The 8,785-nt window shown below is 37.7% G+C and overlaps 1 long non-coding RNA gene across 1 annotated transcript; it reads left to right on the forward strand.

Annotated features, from left to right (window-relative positions):
* The first annotated feature begins 7,359 nt into the window (after positions 1-7,359).
* LOC115962582 lies at positions 7,360-8,429 on the forward strand. Its single transcript, XR_004085474.1, has 2 exons — positions 7,360-8,075; positions 8,197-8,429. It is a non-coding gene; the product is annotated as an uncharacterized LOC115962582 (long non-coding RNA).
* Positions 8,430-8,785: the final 356 nt, after the last annotated feature.

Genomic DNA, 8,785 nt, shown 5'->3' on the forward strand with positions numbered 1-8,785 from the left:
AATGTGCATAGGATGTGCATTAGGTGATGCTTGTGTGTGCATCTGGAGGTGCATGAGGTGTGCCTAGAGATGCCTAAAGTGTGCACAGTGTGTGCATGGCATGGCATTTGAGAACAAAGCGAGTTAAACACATCCAAAGCATGTGAAACATGTTCAATCAAAGTAAACACAAGTAAAGAAACTCATTTGAGTCCAATACAACCAAAGAATGTCACTTGGACATTCTATCAAACACCTAACATGCAACAGTTTATAAATACTATGAAAAATGCATGAACATGATGAAACATGCCTCAATACAAGTTCAAACTGCCACATGGGGCCAGCACAGATACACAAACATCAAATGGGACTAAGCCCAATCAAGAAATAGAAAAAAAAAATTCACAAAAATTAGAAACCCAACCCAATTTTTGAAGAAATCCCCAATTTTGAGAACCCTAACTAATTTTCTACATAATCTATGAAAAACAAAGGTAAAAAGTTTTAGAAAACACACTTGAAAGTTAAAAAACGCAGAAAGCAAGCTTGGAATTGATGGGGTTTGAGAGAAAATTGATTTTGGGTTGAGATAGGTTCGAGAGACTTATGCGAGGGAAATGAAGAATGTTTGAAAACATGTCACATCTGCTACATTTAGACTGAAAACACGCGTTTTTCGCTGGTTAGGCAGTAGCGAATTAGTCGCAAAATAGTCGCGAAAAGAGCCACTAAAGCACAAATGCTTTTGCGAGAAGCTGTTAATCGCGAATTAGGCACGAGACAGTCGCGAAAGTTTCTGTGTGATTTTGAGAAAAATTTAGTTTTTGCCTAAAAGCCATTTCGCGAGAAGAGGTTAGTCGCAAAATACCCGCGAGGTAGTAGCAAGAGTTTCTGTATGAAAAATATGACTTTTGATTTCCCTCAAGCACATTTCGCAAGAAGCTCTAAGTCGCGAGCTTCTCGCGAAACAGCCTCTAAACTAATTTTTGATGAAAAACACAAAAATTTTGTTGAACAAAAACTAAAAACATGAAAGAACAAAATCACTTTCAAAGCCATATAAAACACTCAAAAATCTTTTTGGATTTGATCAGCAAATATTTTGAGCATACACGTCACATTTGAACATGTACAATCACACAAATGAGATAGACATTATTTGAACAAAGTCTCGGGTGTTGTGTGTGAGTATCAAATGTGGAATAGTCCATAGTTTAGAGTGAAGCTTCAATGATCAATTCAAACAAGTCATACACAACTGGTACGAAATCAAGTGGTCTATCTCTATTATAGAAATGAGCATACATGACCTCCCACAAGAGAATGACTACAATTCTTAGAAGCTTTTCATTTGGCTTCTCCATAATTCATTACAGTTGATCCTTTTTGGATATTTCATCTCTTTTTGAGATTGGTGCTTGAAATTTTAGATATTTCAACAATGAGAGTTAGCCTTTGGCTTTTGAGCACCTTTCATTTTAATGTAAAAGTCACTTTCCCTTTTTCTTAGTCAAATACTAGTATGTGCGACAGGCTTTTGCAGCTCAATATCTCTTTTCATTTGGAGATTTACATTTGGTGAGCTCTATAGCAAAAACATAAAAATAAAGTGGGAAGAGATATAGGCACAAGTCTATGCAAGTATCAATACCATCAAGATTATTGACCAATCATTCATGACAAGCTTGAAGATCTATTTACAACAGTTAAACATAAATTTTAAGATTTCTCCCACAAAGATTTATGTGCATACAGAACAAGCTAGGCTCATAAATGCACTACGCCATAAGTACGAAGGTACTAGGCCAAACTCACATGTGATATACACAAAAACAAGCGATCAAACTTTTTGAAGATTTCTCGATTTTTATGGGTTTTTTGAATTTTGAACACTCTAAAAAACAGAGCAAGAATAGTAAGAACAATAACAACAACAACAAAAAACTTGTAAACATGACATGCTATAAACAGAAAACAATGCATGAACCTATGATCCTAAGCATTGGAAGTATTGATGCATGGACATGGGAGATAATCATGCATGAGTACCCCTCTTCACCCACACGTCACGTGCATTTGGGATGATATCCCTATAGGATTGGGTACATGAATTTTGACCTTCAAACCTGCTGTTGAAGTTCGCCATACATGTGGTGAATGCCTCAATCATCTTCATTACATCCATCACACCGGAATCTTCATTTTGACTTCGTGGTTGCTCAACAGTCCAATTCCTCCTGTTATCTCTTGGTCCTCTTAACCTTTGATCCCTAGCATTATTCAATGCTCTTAGCTTATGAAAATTTGGTCTGGTGTGTCCTTGAAGTCCACAATGATGGCGTGCATGGTTCATTCTCGGACCTCTTTGCGATCGTGGAAGAGATTTTGCTCTGACTTCAAACCTATCCACAGATTGATTATGGGGCTTGTTCAACACCCGCTGGTCTATTACATTCTTCTTCTTCTCAACATTTTCTTTTTCAACCGTAGAGGCAATTACAATTGGCTCTTTGGCCTTCACAAACTTCACTTCTTTGGAGATGTTCATAGCTGAACTACTTCTTCTGGTATATCCTAATCCAGTTTTGTCGGAGAAGGTCTTCTAAGATGAAAGGACATCATCAAGGTTCTTTGTGGAGACTTGCTCTACCTTGGCATTCGCTTGAACCACCTCAAGCTCAAGGAATTTCACCTTGGTATAAGCTTCGGTTAGTTCGCCATTTAGCGTCTTTATCTCGTACTTGGCCTCCTTATATCTTACTAGGAGACTTCTATAGTCCTCCTCAGCTTTCTTCATCTTTTTCACAGTTGCCTTAGCCACCTTTGCATATTCTCCCGACTTCTCAAGGAGAGAGTTATAATTTTCTTGAAGACCGACTATATCTTCATCTACCTCAGCATCCGATTCTTCTACAATTCCCATAGATTCCTTATCACTATGCTCCCCAAGTTCTTGTACAAGCAAGTTCAAATCCTTTGAAGATTCAACATGAGCAATAGTCATAAATGCTAAGTAGTTCCCTTCTTCATCATAGCTGCCCTCCGAATCTGAGTTGGAAGACTCCGAATCACTGAGAGTTATGGCATATGCCTTGCCCTTTATTCTTAAATAATTAGGACATTCTCTCTTGACATGACCATGTCCATTGCACTCGAAGCAAGTGATTCCTTGAGTGGATTGAGAGTCCTTCCCATCTTTCTTCCTAAATTCCTTCCTATCACCCTTGGGAGATGAAAATTTTCCTTTGTTGAAAGGCTTTCCATTGTTGTTCATCTTTAGAAATTTTCGGAAGTTCTTTGCAAGGAAAACTACTTCCTTCTCCACATCATCCTCTTCGGAGGGGTTGTCCATTCTCTCGGTGATGGTTTTAAGAGCAAGGGATTTGCTTGATTTATGAGAAGGCAGTCCTAGCTCAAATGTTTGAAGAGATCCGATTAGCTCTTGGATTTTGATCTCATCCAAGTCTTTACTCTCTTCTATAGCTGTAACTTTTGCTCAGAAACTCTCCGGTAAAGACCTCAAAATTTTTCTCACCACCTTAGAGTATTCAATCTTCTCTCCAAGATTGAGTTTGGCAATTACAATCTTATTGGGCTTTCCATAGAAAGAATCGAAAGCCTCATCATCTCCCATCTTAAGTTCTTCAAATCTGGTGGCAAGCATTTGAAGCTTCGTGTCCTTTACCTTTTTGATACCCTCATATGTCGTTTCAAGGATCGTCCAAGCTTCCTTTACTGTTTTCACATGCAAAATCCTGTGAAACTCATCAGGGGACACACCACAGAATATAGCATTAATGGCCTTACTATTCGCATTAGCTAATGCAGGAGCTACCTTGTCCCATTCGGACTTGGCAGTAGTGGGTTTAACATACCCATTCTCTACGGAATCCCATACGGACTCATCAACAGCACACAAGAAAGCCCTCATTCGGACCTTCCAGAAAGTATAGTTGCCTCCATCAAAGAATGGTGGGGCATTAAGAGATTGTGACCGGTCCATCACAAAGGTTCAAGGATCCACTCAGGTATTTAAACCACAGCGAGTGTAACTACTCTGAAACCAATTGAAAGCTCGAAATGTGTAAAAACACAAGAGCTTGTTTAGACCCCCAATTCAAATTACGGCTTGGTTGATTTTACACTAACTTAATATTAAGTGCGGAATAGTGTAAAAGCAAGCATACAAGCAAGGGAGCTACTCTAATCCATATTTAAAGAAACATAGCAGTAAAATGAAATGAATAAGAGAAGGGAAGAGAGATGTAAACACAGATAACACCGAGACGTGTTATTGAAAAGGAAACCGAAGAACTCGGCGAAAAACCTCTCTACAGCCCTCCAAGCGATAATCAATCCACTAGACAATCAGTTAGGATACATGGGTAAGCAAGAGACCCTCTAAGCCTAATCTACCCTCTGTACCTAAGCCCTCCAAACTCCTACTCCAACAAGGCTTCTTGGAACCGTGTCTTGTCCAGCTCTACGGATCCTGCAGTAAGCTCCATGTTGCATCTGCCATCCTTGGCTTCTTCCAATACTTCCTAGTAGCACCAAAAACTCACTGGACACTCTCAAAGGGTGTGGTAAGTGTTTGGGCTATCAACCTCTCAATGGTATAGAAATGGAGAGGTAGGAGATGAGGAAATCCCACAAACAAAGTTGTAGAGAATTGTTGGTATAACAATTTCTAACTCTCAAGTGTTTTAGCTAGGGTTTTCTCTCAGAAGCTCTCTTTCACATTTGTGGGTAATATGGGTATATATAGTGAGGGTACAGAAAGTGTGTATTAGACAGTACAGACTAGCATAACAGAATGTTTCGCGAGAAGGTATTACCCACGAGATACTCGCGAGACACAGTTGTCTCCATCTATACAGACTCTTCGCATTCCAGTCATGTGCAAGGCACATGCTTCACTTCGCGGGAAGCTTAGTCGTGAGACACCCGCGAGAAGTCTTCTGGCTTCACTTGCTTGAGTCTTCACACTTTCTTTCTCTCTAACACACAACCCTTACAATCACAACCCACAATAAATACAGGGTATACAAGATTGAATATAATTACAATCAAATTTAGCACAGAATAAAAGCCAACAAAATACAAATTTGTAAATCACAACTTTACAATATCGTTGTGTTTTTTATTTTCCGCACTTGTCAATGATATGATTTATATTTGTTAACCTAGATCTGCATAATTTACTTAAGTTAATCACTTGGCTAAATAACTAGGTTAATTTGGTTGTGTTTAAGGGGTCTAAAAACGTACATGTTTCAGTTTTTGTCCCTCCAAATGCCTTTTCAAACAACCCAATTTCAAAAATTAAAATAATAAGCTGTACCAAATGGGCACTTAATACGAAGAAATGACAATATTTATTTTCCCTTTATTTCCATTTGTTGTGCGCACATACACCCCAATGTAGAACTGCTTGCTTATGCCATGATATAAGATGAAATTTAGGAATCAACATATTGTGTTTTAGTGTTTCTATGTACTATGTGCAAACACTCATCTTTTGGTGCTAAAATACTTGAAATATATTTTATGATCAACAGATGTGCAGTAAAGTCATCCAACCCAGTTCCCTGCTTGTTGTATTTGAGACATTATTATCATCAGCTGCCACAACAGTAGATGAGGAGAGGGGAAATCCCTCTTGGCAAGCATGTGCTGACTTTTACATAACTTGCATTTTATCTTGTCTCCCATGGGGAGGAGCATAACTGATGGAGGTAATGTTATTAAGGTGCTGCATATGTGTTTACTGGTTTAATGTGTGCTAATTTGGCTTCTTAAGAAAGGTGCCAATGACGTTTAGGTCAAATAGCATTTCTTGGAGTTTCCAATGGTAACATCCAGGATTTAGACCCCCTTACCTCAATACGTATAAAAAATTCTTCTTAAGAAAGGTATGATCCCTATAAAATGGGATTCTTTGTCTGCATTATTGCCCCAAAGCTTAATGTCTCTTTCAACATCTGTCTTATTAGCATCATCGATTTTGATTTCTCAAACTTAGGTATTCATACTTTTGCTTCTCGTATTTAATGTCTATATGAATATCGTGAGCATTTTTTTTTACTGGTGACTATTATGGGGAAACAGTTTATGCGCAGCTATGAAGTTAGAAAACATAGGGTAAAGCGTGGAATTTTTTGATGAATTGAAATATCATCAGTTTCGAAGAAAAAATGAAATTAAGGGACTAAAATTAGCAGTCCTGTGCAGTCAATCGCACATGCTCGTTAATCAATTTAAATCACAAGTTCCCTCACCAGTGAATTGGCTGGCTTCTAACAATTGGCATACAGTGAATTATATGGTTTTTTTTTTTCTTTTTCTCTCAAGTCACCCTAGGATTCCAAGAGAATAATAGTGCCATAATAGACGAGGGAGAAGTAACATGTACTTAGAAGGGGTGAGTAACAAGGAAAAAAAAAAAACGTTTGTGATGAAACTTAGGATGGCCTATGTGGTTGTTACTGTGCTATTCTTTTGAGGTTTTATTTTTTTGTATCAAGTCTGGGCTTGTACTTAGAAACTGCTCTCATTAGTTTTAATGCCTTCAGTCAAAAAACTTATCACTGCCCCCCGCCGCCCCCACCCCCCCCTGAACCCCTTCTTTCCCCCAAGATTTTTTTAGAATTTTATAGATCAGCTGCAATTTAGATGTTAATTGTTTTTCCTTATCTCTTTGTTGGCCCATACTTTGTATAGTTCCTATGTACTAAGGTTGCTTCCCTTGTGTTTCTGGTGAATTTATTTACTTATAAAAAGAATGAAACACTTTTGTTTTATGGTATGCACATCTGTATGCAGCAAGTACCTAAGGAGATTGAGAGAGTCATGGTTGGTGTAGAAGCTTACTTGAGCATCAGAAGGCATGCTTCTGAAACTGGTTTATCTTTTTTTGAAGATGATGATGAAACTGAGAATGGTGAAAAAGTATGGTTTTTATGGTTTTATTGGCATGGGATGTTAATAGTTCAACAACATATGATTTTCTTTCTGTTTTATTTCTTATTTTTCTAAATATGGAATTTAATAATTACTCATAAAAAAAAGGAATTTCCTCTGTGCATAGTTTTAAGGGTAATGCTTTCTATTTCCTCTGTATTCAAATTGGAAAGTGCCTGCCTCTGACCTAAGCCTCATGAAATTCAGTCTTTTATTGGAGTGGGGGTGGGGGGGTGGGTGTTGGTGCGCTCTCACACAGAGAGAGAGAGAGAGAGAGAGAGAGAGAGAGAGAGAGGTGTGAACTTGTTTTGCATTGTGAAGCCAAAAATTGTCATTAGATTTTGGTAGAATCTGTAAGAGACCTGGTTCCAGAATCTTAGTTTACCTGGAATTGAACTTGCTGGGTGAAGCCAAACTGCTTCACAGTTGATGTTGGTAAATATGTTAAGATTTTTTTTATGGGTTTCTGACAAAGAAGGTTTGGTTTTGGACTAGCTCCTCAAAACTAATCCATTATTTGCAAGAAAGAAATAGATTTCCTGGTTTTATTGTATGTACAATGCTTGATGTGGATATTTTAATTGAGGATTTTGATCTGCATTTATTCAATGAAATATGGACTTATCAAAAGAAAAAAAGAAAGAAAAAGAAATTGAAGATTTAAATTGATATTTTATTAGGAAGGTTATCAGGCCTCTTTTTCTGTAGGCCCATGAATCGTGATAACACTCTTAACAGTGCTTGCTAAACAAAACATGACATGGCCAAAACTAGTGCTGTAGTAGTTGACGTTGTTCTTATGTTTAATTTATTTATTGTTCCTCTACCCATCAAAATTGTCACATTTTATGATTTTTAGTTCTATTTATTATTTAAGTGTGCGGGGTTCAAGTCTTAAGAGTGGTCACTTGCCTCACTTCATGCAATAAAATGCAGGAGAGTAGACTATATCCAAGTCACCCATCCTAAGAATCCACTATAGTGGAAATGGCATTGGATAATGACCCTTTTATGTTTATCTGTGATGCAGCTCTTCTTGGCTTTGTTGAAGGTCCTCTGTTTACCCTGCAGTGTCTCTGTGAGGTGACTACTTCATTTGGGTGACAGATGGGATGCTTGCACATCTCCAAGTAATTTATGGCTTCTTGACTAGGAAGATCTGCACATTAATTTTGTCTCATTGCTGTTACATATTTAATTTTTACTCAAATAAATTTCTCAGGCTTTATCTTATTTATTTCTATTGAGCAGATCCTATTGGAAGCACGAGCTATTTATCCTAATCTTTCAAAAGCTTGGTTTAGCTCCTGAAAAGGTATACTAATTTTTGTGTTGTTTATGTTTGTCGATGTTGAAATCTTCTATGATTTATTGCCCTGTTAAGCGCAAGTTGTGTGGGTTTTCAAGTCTTAGGCTGTATGGTGCAATTGTAAAAGTCTCAGGTTTTCAAGTGCAAGTGCGCAGGTCAAAGTCTTGATAGCAGACATTTCATGCAAAAAAATGTTGGAGTAGGGAGTGTTAGTCAAACTACCCCTTCTAGGACCCTAGTGGGATCGGGATCAGCATTGGGTAATGACCCCGTATAATATAAGCATTAAGAGTCCTGCTGGTATGCCTTATTCTGATGCTGCTTTCTAATATGGTTTTGTGAATGTTGATGCTACATTATGTGGCCTCAGTTTTTTGGGTGTGCTTGTCTTTGTGTCTAAGGGTCAGACTCCTCTAATCACCAGACTTTGATTGATCAGTCTATGTTTATGGGTTTTCTTTACGAGTGATCTAGAGATACTACTGATTTTATTTTTATTACATAAGCTTTACAAATTGATGTGTCAACATT

This window comes from Quercus lobata, chromosome 10 (genome assembly GCF_001633185.2).
Source record: "Quercus lobata isolate SW786 chromosome 10, ValleyOak3.0 Primary Assembly, whole genome shotgun sequence".
NCBI classification, from domain to species: Eukaryota; Viridiplantae; Streptophyta; class Magnoliopsida; order Fagales; family Fagaceae; genus Quercus; species Quercus lobata.